We start from the raw sequence: 24092 nt of genomic DNA, 5'->3' as shown, positions 1-24092 counted from the left end.
GAGAGAGAGAGAGAGAGAGAGAGAGAGAGAGAGAGAGAGAGAGAGAGTCGGAGTGTAATAAAAAATTCAGTTCAACGATAAGTTGTAACCATCAAGTCGTTAAGCGTTTCTAAATAGTTGGGTTGGAGATGGTTCGGTCGTTGAACACATTCAGCGTTTGTTGTTGAAAGTGTGGCAGAATGAGTCGAAAGAAGGAGAAAAAACAACTTCGTGCCACTGCAAATAAAATGACTGCTAGCAAATGGTAACGACAGCACGTTCACTACTCGGTTCACATACACACGCACGCACACACACACAGCCACAATCAGCGAAAGGAGAAACTGGACATATAAAAGGCTAAAAATGGAATGTATCAAGTTGCTTTTAATTTGATGGCGGATTTTTCCTTTGATTTCGTGACTTGGTTTTTGACGGCGGTACGAGATCCGTTGTCGCTGCTTGTTTTTCGTTTTTTTATGTGTGATCTGGTGTGTTTGGAATCCCGTTAAGATGCTCCAAATGGGAATGAACGAATGAATTTTCGCCAATTTTGTTGGCGTTGTAGGAAAAAAAGGGCGAATAACTTCGTTCCAGCACATTCATTCTCGCAATAATAGTTGCATAACGATGGCGGTCGGTAATCTCCTATATTTGTTATCGGATCAAACTAATAAAAGGCCAATTTCGAATTTAATTTCAGGCATTGGGTCGTTGCTTTTTTGTTATTATTCGGTCGTTTTGTGGGAATTTCAGTAATATTTCCCCGACATAATTCAGAGAGATTGAGCATTTCCATAACAATTGTACGTGGTGGTGGTTGTGATGGTGGTGGTGCGACGTGTCGGTCGTTCCATTCGATTGGTCAAAACAACCGAACAGCTCGTACTGCATATATAGGTTTCGATATGGAATTATGCCACACAACCGCCACCACCAAACCAATTTATTTCATTGCCATGTCAAAAAAATACAATCAAAAAACCAATTTTGAATTCTATTGTTACACTCGTTGAGCCGGCTTTACAGCTCATAATAATAAACATTTGGTTGCACGCGCGTGAGCGCGCTGCGCTCCAACAGAAAGAAAAACGCGCAGAATGTAAGCACTTGTTTCGAGTATGTGTGACAATGGAAAAATACCTGCATTTAATAGATCACTAAAATTTTATCTGCACATAATCAGAAAAACCAGCGGCATTTTTCAATTAAAAATTTATGACACAATTCTTTTCTGTCATGTGCAACAAGACACCAACAAACGAATGTAATTGAAATTATGACAAAACCAAATTCCGGAATTAATTATTTATTTGAATTGGGAGACAAAAATACGCTCATTATTTCCATAATGTGCATCACATTTTCATTGGACAAAAAATAACCATAATCCAAATAGAATAAATACATACAACGGCTCAATTGCACAATTAAATGTAAAATTGGAGGAAAATCAAATAAAACGCAAAGAGAGAACAATTATTATCGTGATTATTTCATCATATCTTCTGCACTTTCATAAAGAGAATACCAATTAAAAACCAACCAATTTCCATATTTATTCATTATAGAGAGGCAATAATACGTGCGAATCAAACGAATCAAACAACAGCGCCAATACAGTCGACAAGAAATACCAATAAATAAATTAACCAATCGAAAAATAATGTGAATCATATAAAAATGAATGCATCTCGCATTTGCCTGTGGTACAAAAACCAATTCTCTCGAACCGACACTGCACAATTTTCACTTGTTTGATTGAAATGATGGCGAACATTTTATTTTAAATCATCGCTGATGTTTCAATTTCAACATAAAAGATTATGGTTTTATGAAATAAAAAAGCAGCGAAAATCGTGACTCTAGCTGAAATGCGTTGAACGTCCAATATGTTTGGCATAAAAAGAGCCAAGCCGCGAAGCAGTTTTTTCTTAATCAATTGAAAAGCTTTCGGACGAGCTTTTTAAATCAATTTTTTTTAAATGCAGTGTTTTCCGCCGGTATTGATTTTTAGCCATAAAAGCAATTTTCATAACTGCACATATCATAAGATAAGCCGCTTTATACGCATTTTCTGATGCGTACCGATTTTAAGAGAGAAAGGAAGAGAAAGAGAGAGAGAGAAGAAACTGCATGAACATTATGCTAAAAATTCGTCGGTGGCAAGGCTTTTAATCAAAATGGTAAGCGCAGCTCTGATACTTATCAGAATTCAAATTATAAAGCGGAAATTGAATTTTTCTCCTTCCAAGAATGTAATAAAGATGAGCCCATCGTTGAGATGATGCAAATGGATGGATTTTCGGAAAAAATTGCACTAGTATTTACTTACAAACCATACATCTTGTATGGTAGGGAGTATGAGCTTCAAATTTACATAAAAACACTGAGCTTAAAAAATTGTCACAATCTGCTTGCGAATACATTTCCAGCTCACTTATACATCACGCATATCGGGTATAAAGTGAATACGAAAAAATCTCGTTTTTTAAATAAACTTCATGAAATTCGGTTGGAAATTCGGTGTGTATGTCACGCATAAAATTACGTGAATTGCATTCCGCTGTCAATTTTTCGTGAAATTAGTATTCCGATTGTTCCTTTGATTCATTTTGAAATTACGACGGTCTTTTTTCCTCTGTTGCTTCCCTCTGCTCTTCTCTAAATTCATTTTAATTTCCAATATTTATTTCGTTCCATGGTATTTATTGAACAAAGTGTTTGCATTTCCGAAATTTCAGATTAATAGCCGAAGCACATACAATTCCAAAGTAAAAATTAATCCGGCGATTGAACAACTATTTGATCTGCATATGTATTTGGTGCAAAAACAGTGCGGCCCTATTGCTTGCCTCATATTATTTACCCGCCCGTTCGACAGGCGATTGCAAATGAATGATAAAAAGAATTACATTGGTAATCCCGAACTTTTCCGTACCGTTGGCCTGCGTTGTCTGTAGGTACTTTTGGTTATTTTTTGTGAATTTTCTTGAAATAAAGGCAGCGAAGATATAATAATAAAAATAAAGTGAAAAATCGGTCACTTTAACTAAAACTTCGACAATTTTGTATGAGTGGTACCCGTAAACCAATTCCTATTGGCTTCAAACTTTCTGAGGTTTCATTATTTCGAGAAAAAACAAGATTCTGAAAGTTTCAGGTTGATCCCATTTGCAGAAGTTTGATTTTTTGTCCTCAATTTTTGTCGAAATTTTCTTGGAAAAAATTGAGGGCCAAAAACCAAACTTCTGCACATGCGATCAACATGAAACTTTCAGAATCTTATTTTTTCTCCAAAAATTGAAACCTCAGAAAGTTTGAAGGCAATCAGAATCGATTAACGGGTACCTCCCATACAAAATTGTCCAAAAATCGATAATTTTAGTCAAAATTTCAAAAATTTTGTATGGGAGGTACCCGTAAATCGATTCCGATTGGTTTCAAACTTCCAGAATCTTATTTTTCTCGCAGAAAATGAAATCTCAGAAAGTTTGAAGCCAATCGGAGTCGATTTACAGGTACCTCCCATACAAAAGTGTCAATTTTTTGAGGTTTTTCTTAGGGCAAGTACCCCAGGATCAAATCGAAAATGGCTCATCTTCGAACTTAAACTAAGTTTTTCAAATACAAAACTTTTGGCGTTTCCAGATTTTGATTATCTCAATTATTTTTTGAGTTATCGTGTTAACACACACCAACGACGACAACGACGACGACGACAACGACGACGGCACACGAACGGAAAAGTGTCTCAAAAAGTGGTTTTCTACGCGTTTCATGAGTTTTTATGATGATCTAAACCAATTTTGCGAAAAAAGTTTTCGGGACCAATTCCTATACTTTCCCTTGACACGTTGTGTACGGAAAAGTAAAAATAAATTAAGTTATTGCATGAAATTAACTTTCAGGATCGGATGTGCAAACAGCGCGCATTTGCAGCGTGCACATATCGTTCTTTTGTATTTCGACACCAAGAGAGAGCAAGAGAGCGAGAGACAGAGAAATCACATGGAAAAATGCAATTATCTTGTGAAAGCATTTTTTTTCGGGGAGTGAGAGAGAGAAAAAAGCGAATTATTTATTCTCTCTGAGCTAATAATACGCGATTCGTAAAATATTTCACAAACAAATATTGATACAAAAAATATACATTGTAAATAAATCGGGGCACTTCTTTATTCGCTGTTTCTGTTTTTGTTTTTCGGTTACAATCAAATAAGTGGGCTCTCATTCATTGCAATTTTGGAATTTCTTGTTTCGCATTCGACATCGATTCAATTAAATTTCCAACTCATTCTCTCTCCATGTTGTATTGCCATAAAATTAAAATATTTCAGGAGTTTGTTTCACCGACACAAACAACCAGAGACCGAAAAAAAATATACTATAAATGCAAATGAGTGGACACATTGTGTGCAGCGTGATCTTTTAATGCATCGAAAATTGTATGAATCACAATCCAGCATATCCCACTTTGTATTCGCAGTAAATTTTGCACACAAGTTAAACAACGATCTATTCAATGAATAGTATTCATTGCTGAATTTTTCGTGATTGAAGCAAAATTTGAGTCGAAAACATTTTTGGTTAGTATTTAGTATAACAAGACAGTCAGCAAAGGAAAAAATGGCTTTAAACAATTGCGTTGAAATTGCCCAAATTTCAAATATAAAATCAGTTCTGGCGAATATTCTTTCATGTTTTTTATTTGATTAAAGTTGCAAATTCCATTTCACGTTCAAGTTTGGCTTGCTCCAAGTGCTGTTTTCACACAAGAAAATATGGAGAAAACAGAATTGAAATCTCACAGGCAAATGCGGAAAACCACTATGCATGTTGATGTGTGTGAAAATCTCAAGCTACGAAGCGAAACTATCGTAAAGGTAAGCCACGGAGAAAATCTGAGCAGTCAAATAAAATGATGAATAGTTTTAAAGTGGAAAAAAACTTAACCGCTTAACATACACATTTTTTTTGGCGTGTAGAAAAAAGTTCCGATTTCAATTTCAAAATGCACATAAATTAACCCTCGTCGAGATGACAAGAAGCTGCGCTTGAAACCAGAAGCCAAGTGAAGCTCTATGATTCAGTGTAGTATGTTCATAGCCGGAATTTGATCAGCCCCTAAATTGTTGCCGTTGCTGACGTGATGAGGAGCGGAGCGCACGTGAAAATAAAAACCTCATAAAATTGTTGAAACAATAAAATGGTTTCTCAACGTCATAAATACCGTCATTTTTTTGGAACAAGAGAGGGGTTTTTCAACACTCATTCGTTGGGTAAACAGAATTTATGCCACACGAACCGTTGTGTGCGTCAAATCAAACGAACACAAGTGTAAAAATGAAAAATTTAAATTGTATGATTTGCCAGCATAAATAAAACATTACTGTGAAATCCTATCGTCTGAAACAAAAAGAAATTGAACGAAGCGAAAGGGAAAAAAGTGAGAAATCGCAATAATAACACAAACGCGCTAATAAAATATTAAGTAAAGAATTGCAATTTCGTGAATAGAATCGAATTTTAATTCAATATTTATCGTAGCAATTGTTGGCCTACTAAGCAGAAGGGGGGTGTGTAAAGCACCATGATTTCACTGAAATGGGTAGCGGAATGAATGGCCGAACGTGCTTTGCACAATATTCGCTGCCATCGATCTGTGTGCTCTCTCGCTGAGCTGGGCTTTATTTTTCGTTCGACTTCAATTTTTTTTGGCCAACGAAAGCATGACAAGATTACTAACTCGCAAGGGCAAATGTCAAACGTATATACGTATAAATGTATAAAAATGGAGCCCAACGCTGCACGCTCTTGTTTTCGTCTTTTGCTCTTATCGTCGTCAACAATTACTGACAAAAACCAGTTGCACATAATTTTTTATCGTAAGGCGCGCGCATTCGCCGAATATTTGGTTAAATAGGTGACAAAATGCGACGAAATAGAATGGATTTTTTTTTTTTGGAAAATTTCATAATAAACACGGCAATTGTTCAGTGTTCACAGGCCATTCCAAAGTGGATTAAATAGAAAAAAGTCGTCGATGGCGTTGATCCAGTTGCTGCTGCTGTCGTTGCCATTGTTGTTGTTGTTCAAGGCCGCTTTCGAAAATAAAATAATTTTCTACTTAAGATAACAAATGTTGACATAGATCGCGAGTCTGAGTTTCAGCTTCGTCGATTCCAATTGCTACACATACTTTCTTTCGGCTGATGCTCGCCGTCCCTCCAAAGATGAAGCGAGAAAGTAAAAAAAAACGAAGAAAAATGTCGTAATATGTAGCGACGGATCGTTTTGCATGCCAACAATTGACGGAACGAAACGCAGATGGAGAGAGTGACGGCAGGCGAAGGACGAATGGAGGAAAATCCGCTTTTTTACATCGAAAACATGGATGGGCTTTTAAGCGAATACGATTAAACTCTCTATTCGACTATTCCATTCACAAACATTGTGCAATATGTTCGCATTCATTTTCATTTATATTTCTAAGTGCTCTCATTTTATATTTTCTGATCCATCCGGCTTAAATTCGGTCTACAACGAACTTCACTTGCTACTTTTTTATCTCTCTCTCTCTCTCTCTCTTTCTCTCTCTCTCTCTCTCTCTCTCTCTGTGTTTTTTTAATTTACTTTATTGATGTTATTTATGGTAGGTTTTTTATTCAGTTAAGCGTCGAATTTTTCCGTTGGCATTAGCAATGATGCCGTCAATGGAAGTGAATTGCGTTGAATATTGGTGACGCTCTCCTTTTGCCAACAATCTGCTGTCTCTCTTGGTCTTGTTCTCGCTCCGCTCCGCTCTAAATTTCAACGATGCACATAATTACAGTGAATGTTTGCCGTTGAGAAAATGAGAGCAAATTGTATTTGAAACGAAAGTTCATGTGCGAGAGAGAAAAACGCTTTAACCGAGAGAAGAAAAAGAAAAAGCCAAAATTCAAGACGTAGGCTTTTGCAAATACAATCATTGTGATATCATAAAAAACATACTTTCCACCCGTAATCGGCAAATCAACGAATGGTTCGTTCAGAGAAAAGGGCAACGAACAATTTTTGTGTGATGAAAAGAAGGCGCAATAAATCGGTCGATGACGAAGCAATGTCGACAGTTCGACAATGGGCTGAAGGCAACTTATGGCACTTGAACCAGAGCTCTCATATGAACATTAAAGAACTTAAATAAATATCCTCTCTCCCGAATAATTTATTGTTATTGTGTTGATTTGGCCGAATGTTATAAAATGCTTGATTTTTCCACTTTGACGAACTGTGAACAGCCTTCGTTGGCATTCGTGCACTGCATCTAGATCTGCTCTCAATCTCACATGAAGAATTCAGAGGTGTGAGCATCGCTGTATATTTGCTGCTATTTGTTGTCCTTTTTTCTTTTGACATTTGATTTCTGTTCATTTACTTCCGCACATTCGTTATGCGATCGATCTTTGACATTTGTTTGTGTTGTGTTCGTGCAGAAGTTCACAGTATGAACTTTCACACTCACAGAGGTGAAATGTGAAAAAAATAATATTTTCATGAGTTTTCATCTTGTACACAAACAAAGCAACTGTAGAAGAATGTTTCTGCTTCCCGCTGATAAATGATTCACAGAATTATTGCTATGTTTAGAAAATTTATCAGTCATTGAAATCATAATGAATAAGAGAGAATTTATAAGGCTGCCCTGAATTCCCTCGGCGGTAAGATAACTTGAATGAACCTGTCAAGCTGTAATTCGCTTGATGGAATGAAAGGAAATGCCTCGTATAAAAATCATCCGAGCAAAACCAAGCGAGAGGTGGAGGGAAGGCAATGAACGTACAACTTCCACGTGATTAATTTTAGCAACCGTACGCTTGCTGATGCATTTCTTGCTCTGATATATTGAACCGTTGAGGTAAAAGAGATGGAAAAAGTTTGGCGTGTGCGTCTCTTGTGCATTCTAAACGAACTGGTCACAACTCAAAATAATTTGCGTTGTCATCATTTGTAATCATACGTTTAGAACAATAGACAAAATGGTCCGGAAAATCGCAAAATATCCTCGTCCACGATACAATACGACGCAACAATAGAATATTTTCTCTGCAAATTTTCAATCAAATTCAGTCGTAGTCATTCACCTAGTTTTGAGTGAGCTGGGGACTCTCTATATATCATATTGTGGCCATGGATGTTTCTGAGCCCGAAAAAGTAAACTATGGCAGAAAAATCATTGCACAACGGTAAAATACTTGGAATGAGTAGCGAGAAATAGTAGTGATTCGAGTCGAGGGAGAGAATTTGGTTAGCGCTGAAATTGCATAGTTAAAGATACTCTCTATTGAGTTGAAATACCTTCGTAACGCCAACAAGAATTGCGATGATAAATGAATTTTAGTTTTCTTGAAATGCTCAAGTTGAATTTTGAAATTGTATGTATTCTTTTCAAGAATTAAACAATTTCAGAAGAGAGAGAGAGAGAGAGAGAAAGAGGGGGGGGAGAGAGATTGTGTCGCGGATGGCAATAATTCCTACAATTATTCAATGCATAACAAAAGAGATGGTTGTAAGTTTTTGCATTTCATTTCCTACGGAGCGAAGAACTTTTTCAACGAATCAGCATACATTCAAAATCAACCACAAAAGTTTTAATGCAAGCAAATGATAAATAATAAATATTCGTTAAGCAGCCATTCATTGGATGACAGACTTAGAAAATACTTTGTCGGAATTCTAATAACTTTTCTGTTTTTTCTTTCTCTCTCGAATTTTCAGTCTTTCTGGTTGCTATTCTGGTGCCACCGTGGAAAACCTGAAGTTTAATGAATCAAAGCGATGGTGCATTTTTCATGGCAGTTTCCATTGTTCGCTTGGTTTATTTACATGACTTGTTCTCTCTCTCTTTCTGAGTTTGTCTTGTGTCGTTTCGGAATCGGAGCAACCAAACATATGCAAACAAAATCACAAGCGAATAAAGAAAAATAAATTGTAAATAATTTCCCATGCGAATACTCACCGTCACTGCCTAGATAATGACGAAAAGAAAAATTTCTTTTCTTTACAATGTCCGATCTGTTGGAAAATCTGTAATGAAAGCGAAACGAAAAAAAAAAGATATTGAAATTATCCAATGCTTGTGAAATCAAGAGAAAGAGATGAAATTGCATTCGAGCAGCCGGCCGAAAAACGAAAAAAAAACTTTTTTGATTGGAATTCCAATTAGATCGACCTCATGCACGTCATTGAGTTAAAGTAATTCGGGGCAAGTGAACGTGGTTGGCTGACGATGAATAGATACAACCTTTCATGAAATTTGTTGAGATAAAAAAAAAACTCAACTTTCCTTCTACCCAATGAATATATCCTTAACCTGATTTCGTTTCGCCGGTCCCAACATGTGCGGGCCGCTGAGAATCTACTTTTTTATATGTACACTGTACACAATTTGCAAACACAAATATGCCACATTTGTTACTCGGCCCAACAACAAATAGCATTGCATTAAAATCAAATTTCATCTTGGTTTCGGAGCGACCTGCGTCTTTTATACAGTCTATCACTGCTCTCTCTCTCTCTCGCTTTCTTTTCCCATTGTGCATGGAAATTCAATTTTAAATGATTTATCACCACAGGCTAATGACAATAAAATTCCATTCCAGCCAGGCACACAAACACAAATAACTGTTAAAATTCAATACACTCGAATACTGAGCGAATAACCACAATGAGAGAGATAGATAGAGAAAGAGAGATACGCACACACATAAGCAAGGGATGCAATCGGTCGTTCAAAGCTCTTAATTGTACACATGCATGAGATTTGTGTGCTTCGCTCAAAATAATTGAATAGAAGAATGGTAATTAAATATTTCAAGCTCGAGCATTTCGGTCATTCTTCTATTTTTGTTTGTTTTCTTCTAGGATTCGATGTGTTCGTGCACAGTCCATTTGAATAATGTGGCATCAATTGATCGTTGAATTGTTGAAATTCAATTATGGGTGCTTCTGTGGAAAACCGTCCTCCTGAATAAAATGGCAAATAATTTACGATGTACAGCAAACGGCCGAGCATTATGCAGATACAACGCAAGCAAACGTAGAAGTGAAGCGAGAAGATGAGAATACGAAATCAAATGCTCAAAACTGGACAAACAAATCAGAAAGTAGGCAACAAAAGCGATCGCCGAAAACGGAAATTGAGCACTGACCAGAGAATGGCACATTGCACAACAGACATTCACACAAACACACACGCAAACTGAATATAACGAGTAAACGAACGAATAGGGAGTTTGTGGCCAATGATTTCTACTAAATGATTACTATGCCAAAGATTTTCGAAATGCTTGCGGTCTGTCTTTGTCCTCCATCCATTGAATATTCGTTAGAAGCATTTTCTTTCACTGTTGTCCGCCTGTCGTTCAAATTGGTTTTTGTAGCTCAAAGTTGAGTTCTGTTTGAGTTTAGAAAATAACATGTTCTCATCTGCAGTCGGTCGTTGCAAATTTGGAGTGTTTGAATAACGTTTGAAATCCAATCAAAGCCACACAATGAAACGAACGAAATGTGCGAAAATCGCATAACAAATATCATGAGAAATTGCAAACAACCGTAAAGACGACATCATACAAGAACTTTTCTAATCAAAGCCACAATAAGCCCATTTGATGTTTACTCTTTTCATGTTCGTCAATTTACCAGAGCTCAATCAGTATTGTTCGTAACTGTCTCTTTAGTCTCGCTGCTGCAAATAAAGTCAAAATAAAAAAACTGGAAAAAAAATCCACTTACATTCTCCCGACGCTTTTATTTTGATCACGTGTTCGTTTCAAACACGAGCGAATGTGCATTTGTCTCACATAAAAAAAACCTTTTATGATTAATGCATACGAAAAAAAGAGCGTCGAGACTGAACGTATCAGCGAATATGCGTAGCAAACGAAGCCAGCGCAAAAAAATCAGTACGTATTTAGTGAGAAATCTGTCAAAAGTACTGACACGAGCCATCATCAAGAAATTCTGGGTACACGATTTTATGGCATCAAAAAAATCTTCAAACATGACAGCGCGAACGAATATTGTTCGCAATACAATAACACAAACACCCATTTTATAACCGCGTCGACAGACTAAAGCACCATAGTATTTTTTTATGGGAAATAGCAGGCAAATGTGCATCAACAAAGATAAACAACCATGCAAATGCTGCGCCATTGGCCAAAATATTAAATATTAAATTTAAACACGCGCGTGGCGATGTGGCTTCGCTTTTTTGCAGCTTATTCGTTTCTTGCAATCGTGCAAAGCAAAATCAACTTGCCGGCGAACCGCTTGTGGTTAAAGAGCAAAAGACGAGATTTCCTATCACAGACTGTGTGAAATTCATCAGAACACTGACTTTTTTCTCGGATGCAATTGCATGAAATATTAATAATATGCAGAGAGAAATGTTGCGTTAAACTTGGTGCTTGCAATGCGCCAAAACTTAAAGTCAACACATAAATAAACAAAATAAACGCACATATTACGATCGAGTGAAAACACACAGAGCGCACAAAAACTGTATAGACATAATCAAATACAATTTTGAATGTTTTGGTTAAGCCAAAAGCACAAAAAATGTTGGTTCGGAGCTAGGGGTTAGACACCAATTTCCAGCATAGCTAGTTTGTTCAAATCGGTTCAAATATGCGTTTAGTTTCTTCTAGTTTTTCTAGTATACAAGCAGAAACTCAAATATTCTGCTAGTATTTCTAGTATCTACCATTGCTTCTTCCATAAGTATAGCATTGCCAATGCATTTCTTATGGAAGGATTAACGGTACTTTTTGTAAACAAAACATTTGGACTCCATAAGCAAAGCATTGGCAGTATATTTTAAATGGAAGAATTTGTCCATATAAAAACCACTGGCTATGCTATTCTTATGGAAGAGAGATCACTCAATTTTTTTCACAAATATTCTTCTAGTAACTTCTAGTATGCTCAATTTTTGCTAGTTTTCTTCTAGTGTTATTTCGTGTCTACCCCCTAGGTTCGGAGTTGTTTTCAGGGTGCGAGGATCTCGGAGCCCGCGTTTATTTCTCTCGTCAGAGAGAGAGAGAGAGAGAGATTGTTTGTTATATTTTGGAGTTATATGAGCATACAATTTTGAAAATTGCGTTCACCACATTCGAGTGGTGTTAAATGGGGAGTCGGGTTACAGCTTCGGGCAATGTAATACAAACTGGACGATGAGTGAGATTTGTCTGTGTTGAGTGTGAAGCAGCGAGAAAAAAAAACTCGACCCAACCCAACACATGACAAAAGAAAATATTTGAAAATTATGATATGTTTTGTCTATGTTAAATGGACAAGTAAATTAAATTTACCACAAAAGCTTTTGTGGCGATGGTGGTACTGTAAAATACAATGCATTAGATGCCGTGGGATAAAATGGTCTGCATCGCGGTAAAAAGTGCCGAGTAAATATGAACTAATAAAATGGACTTAGTTTCACAATGAAGATCCCGAAATGATGTTGCTGTGGCAGAGAGAAAAACACAGTACAACCAAAACTTTAATTCAAGTTGTCGTTGCTGTTGTTGCTTTTTCCATGGCGTTGAGTTTATAATGTTGATAATTTTTCGACTCCCACGCATGCAATCAACCAACCACACTCGCAAACATTACGCAGAGGGATTTGGTGTTTTGTGTGTATCAGTTGTCTCTCATCCGTCCGGAACTGTTGTTGTTCGGCTTTAGTCTCCAAGCAATAAACATGGTCACGGCAATGGCTTTTCCGCTATCAAATTGAGTGCCGTGGGTTGTGTGTATACGAATCCATCGCCGATGTGGAAATTTACGCTCAACGATTTTGTATGTTTGTATGTGTTAGCGTCATTGAAATATTGTGACATTGTGTGAAACACATTTGGAGACTGTTGGCAGTAATTAAGCAATGATCCAACGCTTTTTGACGTACAAACGCAGCTGGAAAAAAAAAACCTCCCGGTGGATTTTCTTCCTCGTGCACTCCATTAATGTTATAAGAATCTGGATGTTTGCTCTCGGTGCAAAAAGGAACAAAAAAAACCGACCAGTTTCGATCAACAATATGCTATAAATTGGATGGTAACCGTATTTGAACGGAGAAAAAGAGCTCATGCGATAAAATGAAACGTGAGCGAGAATGTGATGTTCGTTAATAAATGAGGTATAGGACCGAACAAGAAGATGAAAAAAATAGCAACCCACCTGAAGTACACACGCCTGAGGCTTACAAAAGGTTAATGAATTTTTGTGTGTTTGCCGAAAAAAAGGCGCAGAAATCGAATCAATTTTGCTGATGACAAAGGAAGCTTCTTTACAATTTTACCAATTTGCCGTTTGTTTGGTGTGAAAGAAGACATTTCGACGACGGCGCACATTCTATGCATCCAGACAATGAATGGAAATGAATCACTGAGGAAAATAATGTGCGAACGAGCTTTCAGACTTATTTCAGCCACAGAACAGAACCAGAGAAAAAAAAACGCAATAAAATGCAATGAATGGAGTCGAAAATAGTGAAAAAAAAAGCAAAAATCCCATTCAGACTTTATAATAGAAAATTTATTGGATTCCTACGAGTGATTATATTTATAAACGAAATAACAATGTGTTGCGTTCAGCTTGAGTCGTTGTCGCCACCGCCGTCACCACCACCACCGCCGCCATCATCGTCGACATCGTCTGCATTGTTCCTAATAACCGGGCGAAGCAAAAAAAAGCGATGAATGTGCGCGTCAGCAACAGTGTAGAAAAACTTGTGGAATAAAGCCGTGATTTTATTATGCAGTTTTTGTTTTGTTTTATTTTTTCCATGTTGCACAATTGATGTTGGCTCAGCGCATCAAGCCGACAAAATAAAAACAATTCACTGCAATGGTCGGCCATAACATAAAGTTTATGGTGAATAGAAAGAATATTTCACAATTTTCTCTCTCTTTTTTTCGCTTTTTTGCATTAATTTTTGTTGTAATTTTCGTTTTATGACAAATGCTGCAAACATGCATACACATGGCTAGCCCAATCTACAATTGCAAGATAATATTTATACAACGACATGAAATAGAACAGAATGAAAATCGTCTGAATGAAATGTACTTCGCAGTTGAAAAGTTTTCAATTCAACGAGACAAAATAAAGTCCAGTGCACTTCTTACGGTCGTCAACATGTTTTTCTTACAGAAAGACAAACTTCTGAGTCGAGCAGTTGCCACAGAAATTGCATGATCAGGCGAAAAATGCAAGGCGTCACAAAATGAGAAAAGCATAAGACCCTTTTATACGCTTTTCATTCTATAAAGTTGTCACACGCCAACATAGTGGGGGAAAAGAGAGAAAATTATCTCACGTGCAAGGTTTAAATTTTCCCATCCGCTCGATAGAGCCTCCATAGATTGAATCGAAAGAGTTTTTCAAAAGAGACTCTTTCAAAAGAATCTTTGCGAAAATTTTCAATATTCTGCTACAAATTACGGCTGTAAACTATATTCAAATGATTGGTTTTGATTTATATTTTAATACTATGAAGAAAAAAAACTAAAAAAATTGATTTGTATTAAATTTTATTAAAATAATTGATTTCGTTTGATCCATATTTTGACAATCGTCGTACAATGATTTGTGACATTTCACCATACACTGCAACTTCATGCCATAGTTGACATTTATACGATTGTCAAAATGATCGTTTTAATGAAATCAATAATTTCAATAAAATTTACTACAAATCAATTTTTTTAGTTTTTTTTCTTCATAGTATTAAAATATAAATCAAAACCAATCATTTGAATATAGTTTACAGCCGTAATTTGTAGCAGAATATTGAAAATTTTCGCAAAGATTCTTTTGAAAGAGTCTCTTTTAAAAAACTCTTTCGATTCAATCGATGGGGGCTCTATCGAGCGGATGGGAAAAATTAAACCCTGCTAAAATAAATTGGAAGTCAAACTAAACTTAAAAGCATTAGTCCATTGAGAGACCCGATCAAAATGTTTCTTAAATTGGAAAAAAAGAATCGAAATATATGACTCACTTAATTTGAAGAGTCTGCAGAGTGAAATTTTTATTTTCGCCATGGCTTTGTGAAGCTTCATTTAAATTTTTCACGAAAAACTTTCAATTCATTCGGTTAAACCTATATTTTTATTGCATTTTTAACCCGAAAAAAAGAATTAAAAAGAAAATACAACAAAAAGCTGAGAAAAATAAAAAAAGAAATAATTGAAACGTTAGTAGACTATAAATAACACGAGCTTGATGTACAAATAAAATAACAAATTCGGAATGGCAGTGGACAAACAGCCGAAAAATTCATATTTATTTTCCACAGAAATGGCAAAACGAGCGTAAGTTTCCACTTCGTAAATGTTATTCTTATGATTTGTTGTTGTCAAACTGCACGTCTGTAATGGAATAAATTAATTTCCATCGAGCGTTGTGTGGGCGCCTACAGAAATGATGTGGTCTAAAGAGGGAGAGGGAGAGTGGCGGAGAGAGGAGGAGTGCGTGCGGTCATTGAACGTGCACAGTTGGTACATAGAAATCCATGTTCTCACGAATGTTGTTGGCTGCAAACGACGAACAGCCCCACCACTTGATTCATGTTCGGATATGTGTGTGTGTGTGTGTGTGAGTGAGTGAGATTTTTTTCTGGTTCACAACCGTATAAACAATTCATTTCAACATGACACACCACAAAATTTGTAGTCCTAGCGCCCCATTTCATTCACTGCTACATACATACATAGCACAATTCGTTGGACAATTTTTTTTCGTTATAGCAAGCCGCATGGAAACCAGGATTATACCTACCAGAGCCGCTGCAGAGAGACACACAAAATGTAATAAACAACAATGATTTTAGCAGCATCATTTGTACTTACTGCTGCAGATTTGTTGAAAATTAATTTATTCGTGTTTGTGCTGGGCTCGCACCAATTTTAGAGGCAATTTCTCAATTCGGTCGCTTCGTTTTTCCTTTTCAATGTGCCACAGATTTTTACTCCAATTTCAAGTTGCAACTTTATTCGCATTTGTTTTAGAGATTGAATTGTGCTCCGTGCATACGGATTCCCATTGAATTTTGTTTACAATGTAAATTGAGACGAATGCAAGCGAACGAACATCTTAATGTAAAAATTACGGATTTTATGGAAATCATACCAAGCATGATTTCATACTGTCTGACAACAGTCTGTTCCTTTTGGCTGGGTCGCGTTTATTGCATATATCTAATCCATCAACGGATCAAAATTGAGGAGCGGAACAAAAAACTTTGTCGAAATTGATTTTACATTCACGCGCCGATTCACTCTTCCACCACAGCAACACAATTCTGCAAACGAGGAAGACGAAACTTTTGCGAAAATTGGCTGTAATCTATTTTGATGGCGCACGGCCTAGATTACGGATGCCTCGTTTGACATTGATCCGACCCGTTATACAATATCATTAAATCACATTTGCGCTTCTATTGACTTTTTGCGCTTCATCAACCAAATCGATGTCAAGAGAGAAGAGACGAAAGGCCGCGCTCTTTCAAACACAAAATAAATTCACCCTTGAAATCACTTCACTCGGGTATTACCGAGAAATTCGACAATTGACAGTATAAGGAGAAAAGGCCGGGCGATTCATTAGATATTCACGAATCATTTTCGAAGCTAAAAGTCGTCTGGGATTTTATTTTCTAATGAATTGAATTTTCGAGATGTAAGGCATTAGATTTGGAGCTTCCCAATTTTTTCTTAGCTTTTTATGCGCCATCTTTTTCTGCTCCTCGGGGATTTGCGCCCATTTTTAATGAGCTGTGAAAATGAGCATCTAAGCATTCTAATGATCCAGTTCAAACAACCTTCGACGAAAAAAGAAAACAATTATTGCTCATAAAGGCCATTTTTTGTGTCTATCGCACAATGAATAACGCGACCTACTGCAAACAGAAGCAATTTTTCCCATCACAAGTGTAAAATCATAAAAAAACAGCGATGTAACCAAAGACACACGAGAGTGCTAATAATAAATTATCGCCATTGTTCTGTGAGACTTGGTGATTGTTCAATGTTCATCCTTGAGTGATCGCATAAATATTAAAATGAGTGAGAATTGTCGCTTTCACAGCCGAAATGTGTATCATTTTGCTTCATCGATACAGACGAATTAATTACGGGGTCAATAAATTCACAACGAACAAAAATATAAACATCGAGTTATGGTTTGTAAAATGTGTACACTTGGCACAACTTTAACGACATTTCAGCTACTTTATTAATGGAAATAATTGACAGTGGCCACGGTTTGGTTGGCGCCACTGCCATTCATTCCGTTTCATTGTCTTTGTTCAGCCATTTTTGATGGAGTGACATTCAGTGTGCGTTACTATTTATCCTAGCTACCAAATCCGAAGCACCATTGCTATACATAAACAGAACTGCGATAAAAACTCAAGACGAGTCAATTGATATTTTGATGCCGAATTTGATTTTGCCCCATAAATTGTAATATGCACGTTTGACTCAAAGCTCTATTGAGAGTTCGAGATTTAAGGCTAACGGCATTCGGCAAGAGGCTTTTGTCATAGTTTGAAGGAATCTTCATTTCGATTTGCTTGATAAATAAATTGAAAATGGTCTCAAGTTCATTACTTTTTTGTTTTTTTTTTATTGTTTTCTTATATAAACTCCAAACCCGTGAATAAATTTTCAAGCATGTTGTTAGCATTAGAATGATATTTTTTGGGTGCGCTTTGAAGAAAATATAATTTCGCCTACGGTTTCTCGCAAAATATAAATGTTGCATCAAAAATCTAATTATCTTGTCGTCATCATAAACAGTCAAAACTATAGTCACGGGCCATATGAATTGTTCAATTATTACCGGACACCGTTTATTCGTCGAATACGGGTTTCCGTTTCCGTGGAATTACACAATCAAAGTGTCAAAGAAATGCAATTTCTGCAGTAAAAGCCCAAGAGCACTGCAGAGAAAAAAACAATGGCTTTCAACGAAATCGACTCAATTAATCTATCCTTTGTTTAAGCGCTTCGAATTGTTTTCTTTGAATGTGAAACGGTTCGAACTACGTGCTTCTATGGCAAAACAAAGTTCACTTCATTTCCCATGGAACACTTTACTTTTGATGCTTACGTGCCTTCTTCGCATACACTCTGTTCGCTCCGTATGTGTGTGTGTGTGTGTGTGTGTGTGTGTGTGTGTGTGTGTGTGTGTTTGTCGAATGAAATATCTAGCGAGTATATAGCTAGAATATTGCGAGGTTGCACGAGAAAAAAAAATGTTCAAGCTCAGCAATGTTGTTTAAGATTATGGCATAATTTATTTGCTCAAGTCCTAGGGGCTTCACTTAACTCTTAAAAAATAAAAATAATTTTGAATCAAACCTTCAACCGAAAGTTTGAACGACTTTTGAAGGATTTTGATGGATTACGGTGAATATTGGAACATTTTTTGACTATACAATCTGCACAAATTTACTGGTATGCACGTCAATCTCAAATATCTATGTATATTTAATAATATTCATTAGACTGTAATGTCAAAAAATGTTCCAATTTCACCGTTATCTACCAAAACCGTTCAAATTTACGGTTGAAGGTTTGATTCACTATTATTTTTATTTTTCATACGTATACACGTAAATTTGACATATCTATGTATATTTGGTAATATTCATTTGTCGTTCACGATGAAAATTGTTGAATATACATGGATATTTTGGATTTACATGCATACCATTGAATTTCTAAGCTATTACTTGATTCATGCGGATATGAAAGATGAAAAAAATGATTTTACCCCCTAGCTCAAGTCATTATTGATAGCTAACAAAGCTTGTCTGTTTCGCCTGTATTTCACAGAGAGCAAACGCTTGACAATGAAGAAGAGCGCCGTTTGTTGAATCGATGAGTTAGAGCAGAAAGCGTTTGCTCTCTTTGATACGCAATTATTGCTTACGTGATGCTTCCTTTTGAGAGTTCAAAGTGTTGTCTTAAACGTTTGCAATGATTAAACGTAGCATCTAGGATACGCGTCACGTATTCAAATTTGAAAGCTTGTGCTTCGATAAACAGCAAACGAACAACTGTGTTCCATCCTTTTAATGGTGATGCTTTTAAACTCGTGCACAGTTTGCATGCTACCGGATCCACGAAAACGAATATATAATTTTTCACGTGGTTGTCCATTAACATACAACAAGCACTATCTAAGTGAATGCACTTTTCATTTACAAGTCGAGAAGATGGAGCGAAAAAGGCTAAAGAATCGGAAAAGAAGAAATCCAAATTACTGCAAATCAACAGAAAATCATTCAGAATATTGAAAAAGAAAGCATCATTTCAATGCATCTTTTGAAAAAAAATTATATTAATTTTTGTGAAAATGATCGTTTTATGTAAAAAAAATTGCTCGCTTGGCTACGCAAAAGTCAGTCTTATGCATGCAAATCTATCGACATTTTCTTTTGTTTTAAGCATGTTGTTTGTAAGATTCGTCTTCCATTTTCCTTGTTTGTTCTTTCATAGTTTGTTTTTCAAACTTTTTTTATTATTGATTCCACTGCATGCTCAAGTGTGAAAAATGAATAGAGAAAACATTTAACATAAAGCCATTGAAATTTATTATTAAACTGACAGCGCAATCAACGACTGAACGAACGAACAAACGCTGTTGTTGTCGCCTTTAAAGATCATCCTGGCCGCTTAAACAGCACAAACTGTTCTCTTTCTACTCACTCACTCACCACTCTGAGTGTTCTCTTTTGTGTAAGGTAACGATGCATGTGTCTAGTGTGTGGTGTTAGTTTTTTTCTACTATTGTTGTTGTTATTATTATGGAAAATTCAGTAAGTCTCTCATCATATTGACACCAAAAGAAAATGCCATCGTTTGGCAAATTGTGCATCCTTTCAATCGGTTTTTTTTCCATTGACGACGACGACATCGACGTGGGGCCAGAAGATACTTGTCATCATTCTTCGTTAAAGTTGTGTATCATATCGTCAAAGGCAAGCATTTGTTGTACTATCAAGATATTATGTGATGCTTGAATCGAGAGAGTGTCATGTGAATGAGTGAGTAAAAAGTGAGATGGAATTTAATCAAATGCCTGGCAACACAATTTCATTCAAATAGATCATCTCTCTGGTTGATCGACAGCCCCGGGGCAAATTACACATATATGAGAAGAAAAATGAATAAATAATACATGTACACCGTTTGGGTATCAAATGAAGTGCAAAAGCACTCGAATGTGGGCATGAACAAAGACAAGAAAATGGATATCTAAATGAAAAGGAGTACAGCAAACGGTCGAAATGTCTGTTGTAAAATGCTGCCAGCCTTTTCCAAGTGTAATTTTTTTTATTTTCATGAAATCTACATACCGGTGTATGTAGCAACAACCAAACATCCAAACGGCGTCAGCAAATGACTTGGTTTGTGCACAGTGTCTGAGTGGGTGAGAAAGAGAGAGGGGGGAGGGAGAAAAAAGAATTCGGATTCAGCCAGCGAGGGTGTGTGCCAATGGATTCAAATCAAACCATAGAAATGAAAGCAGGGATGAGATTGTTTAGCAAGATTTTCACCGTTTGGAATCGGATAACCGTTGATTTGTTGAACATGCGAACACGTGAATGTTGTACAAATGTCGGCATCACCTTCGTCTACCGTTACATCCGTTAGAAGATGACGGCAAAACAGCCTCAATTTCTAAGACAAGATTATGATAATGACGCTTGCGTTTGCTTAATGCAAACTCGACCCTTTTTTTTCATTAAAATCCAAATGAAAATGAAATAATCCGTTTTTTTATCCAAAAATTACGGGTTCGTATTGATTTAATCCCAATAGATACAACCACCACAGCCAACCAAAGAAGACAGAAAGTAGAGAGAAGATGATGAGAAAAATCGAAATGAAATTTTCAGACTCGCCGACAAACATTTATTTGAGAAATCGTTAGATAATTTGCAACTTCAATGTTCTCTCATTTCGGTTCTAATCAGAATCACAATGAAAACGCGTTTCTACACACACGCGAACCCGACATGTCTCTCCTTCTTCTCATTTGGTTTAAATGAGGTCATTTTTTACCATTTAGATTTGTTTAACATTCCATCCATTTTCCACTGCAGACAAAAATTTAAATAAATTCGTACGACCATTCGAGGCAATGATGACAACGTTGGGTTTGTGAATAGACACACACACACACACACACATAGCACGTCAACGATTTGTTCTACCGCACCTAACCCACACATATACACACCGAAGGGGAGCGAATGAAAAAAAAAGCTGAGAAAATGGCCTGGTAAAACGGTACAACGATTCGTTAAGTTGTTATCAATTTAATGGTGTAATTCTTTTCCCCACATTCTCTCTTCTTTCTTTTTTCATTGCCAGCGCATTCTTTGAGTGGAAGACGAACAAGGAAATGGCGAAGATCAATATCTATTTCGCGCAACCATTTTTTAACTCGCAAAGGCAGTGCCTTCGTCGCTATCGTTTTTTTCTCGTACAATCGAAATACAAATCAATTTGTTCGTCGTTTTGCGCACGATTTTCTCCTCCATTCAGGGTAAATGAACGTCGATGAATTGACTGATATTGAAGTTTTAAAATCATATATCATTGCAAAGAGAGAGAGAGAGAGAAAGAGACGAAATCAATGGCAATCGATTCAAATTCCACTCAAGTGACACAGTAGCAGATAAAGAGGCGAACATATTTTTTGTTGTTGTTGTTGTTGTTGAGGTTTCACTTTCAACACTTGAATAAAATGCGAAGGCGTCCAATGAGGATTTTATCAGTTGCGTCATCAAGAATGATCTTCGTTTGCGTTCAGTGGGTTGATTTCCAGTGTCGAAATGATGATGAATTGACTAAAATTCACTTCAACATGATGAAACGTTTGATATTCTAAATGTAATAATTCAAGTGAATTCTTCTCGAATTCGCAGATAAAAACACCATCAAAAGGTCACTCATTTTCAAAAGCTTCGCGCTTAACACTTGGTCTGTTCCATAGGCTTGGCTTATCTCGGTGACATTTTACATTTACTCAGAAATATGCCAGACGACACAATGTAATAATTATCACATAATTATGCCCTGTGCAATGATTTGCACATTTCGCCGTTAATTTTATTCAACAATCGAGACAGAAAAATATTGCGTACCATTTGATCCTTGAGTGGGTTTAACCAGCCACATGAACACTTTGCTTAACTTGTTTGGGTTTGTGAGTTCAGTGTTCAAGTTCGCTCCGCTCCGCTCTTATTTTTTTCTATATATATTATTTTTAGTTTGTTGGTTAACAACAAACTATGATGTAAAGGCACTACATGAAATGTAGAGTTGCAATTGATGCCTTTTTTGTATGTCACTCATTTAGTGAGTGAGACGCATACGGATGGGATGAAGCAAAGCGAAAGGGAAGCGCGCAACTAGAACATAGAGTCAATGGGTACTACGTGTTTGTGTTTGTGTCCGTATTCTAACGACGGAGTGATGAAATGTATGCGCGCTATATCGTTCGTTCGTATGGAGTTTCCCGCTTCTCTTTCGCTTTGCTTCATCTCATCCGCGCGCATCTCACTCACTAAATGAGTGACCATACGTCTCACGCACTAGATGAGTGTGGGTATTTTTTTAGTGGCACTCACCGAATATGTATGCCATATTGATATTCATATGTGAAAATGGTGTTGAGTCGTGTTAACATGACCATGATGGACCAAGATGGTCCCAAAAATACCCTTACGGACTTCCGACAACCAAGACCTTTCCAACGATGTATAGCACATGCAAATCAGACAACCCGTTCGCCCACAAAGTGCGGCTTAATTTTTTATCTGAAAAAACATGACTAAATCAATAGACTCTACATTTCATGTAGTGCCTAAAAATGATAGAATTTTTCGAAAGTCAATTCATTGACATCATCATTGCACGATGAACGCAAAGGCTAATTTCACAATTTGAATTTGATTCGCGTTCATTGAAAGCCAATTTAGCGCCCCCGATGAAGTGAAACCGAGATTTAGTTTGCGATTACCACCGTAATTACAGTGTTATATAAATAAGCCTTACACAGGGATTTACGCCTTACACAGGGATCTACCTTTCTTTGGTTGAAGAAAAAAACGAGCTTTCTTCATGGTTGCTTTAGATCTTGAGCTTGAGATTTTCATTCCATTTTTTTGCCGTCATCTGAAAGAAAGCCCATGCCATTCATGCTACTCATGCAAATTATTTCTGCTTTCACAATTATTTTTTTTTTCTTCTTTGCTTTGTGTATTTACATATAGAAAAAACAGCAACAAAATGCGACGCTACGTGATGCGCTGAACAGTAACGAGCGCCAATTTGTATGTACGTCTCTGCAGCTTCTTTTTACGATATTCATGATTTTCTTGGAATGTCTTCCTCATTTTCCGTTTTTTTCTCTCTTCTTCGATGAAACAAAATACACGCAAAATAAAAAAAAAACGGCAAAATCAACTGTGATGGAAAAACGAAGAAAATGTTAATGCTTCGCATGAAAATCGTCGTGTGAAAGGTGAGAGAGAGCAAGATGATCTTGAGAAGCAACCAAGAGCTGATGATGAACATTGTAAAACAATTCCAAATGAGAAAAATGGTTGACTGGCAGCGATGAATTTCATTATGTACATCTTCTGCATGGGATAAGAAGGTTGAGTTCCCGTTTTCTTTTCTTCTATTCACCTCGTGAATTTGTGAACATGTATATGTCTTTGTCTTTTGATTCGATTTAATTAGGTGATCACATTGCTCGGATTCGCAGAACTTGAAGTCATTTCCGTCAAACAAAAGTTAAAAGCCTTGACTCAATTCTTTGCATGGAAACCATACCATATTCTACTAATGCTATGCTCAACTCCAACGTAATAGCTCTCACTCGACTCGACATTTATCCTGCAATTTCAATTTCAAGTAAAAGCGAAACAGAAATGTGTTCGCTCGAAAGATAGTGATGATTCACAATTTTTGCACAAGTGACACACAAAGGTGTCTTAAAATGCATGATCTCACTCTTTCATACATTTCCTAGAATCGGGT

At 36.6% G+C, this 24092-nt stretch overlaps 1 protein-coding gene across 5 annotated transcripts in view; it reads right to left on the bottom strand.

Annotated features, from left to right (window-relative positions):
• Window positions 1-24092, bottom strand: part of LOC129567842 (uncharacterized) — a 268094-nt gene that overhangs the window by 58532 nt on the left and 185470 nt on the right. For 4 of the 5 annotated variants that reach the window (XM_055445201.1, XM_055445198.1, XM_055445200.1 and 1 more), the window contains one exon: window positions 8981-9048. The exons of the other annotated variant lie outside the window; for it this stretch is intronic. The gene's annotated coding sequence lies outside the window, so the exon portion shown is untranslated. The remainder of the gene's footprint in view (window positions 1-8980; window positions 9049-24092) is intronic. 5 annotated transcript variants of the gene reach the window in all.

Source organism: Sitodiplosis mosellana, unplaced genomic scaffold (assembly GCF_009176505.1).
Source record: "Sitodiplosis mosellana isolate CC-2019 unplaced genomic scaffold, AAFC_SMos_1.0 Smas_scaffold_12, whole genome shotgun sequence".
NCBI lineage: Eukaryota > Metazoa > Arthropoda > Insecta > Diptera > Cecidomyiidae > Sitodiplosis > Sitodiplosis mosellana.
Note: the sequence above shows the minus strand (reverse complement) of the source record. Positions and strands in the feature narration are given on the sequence as shown.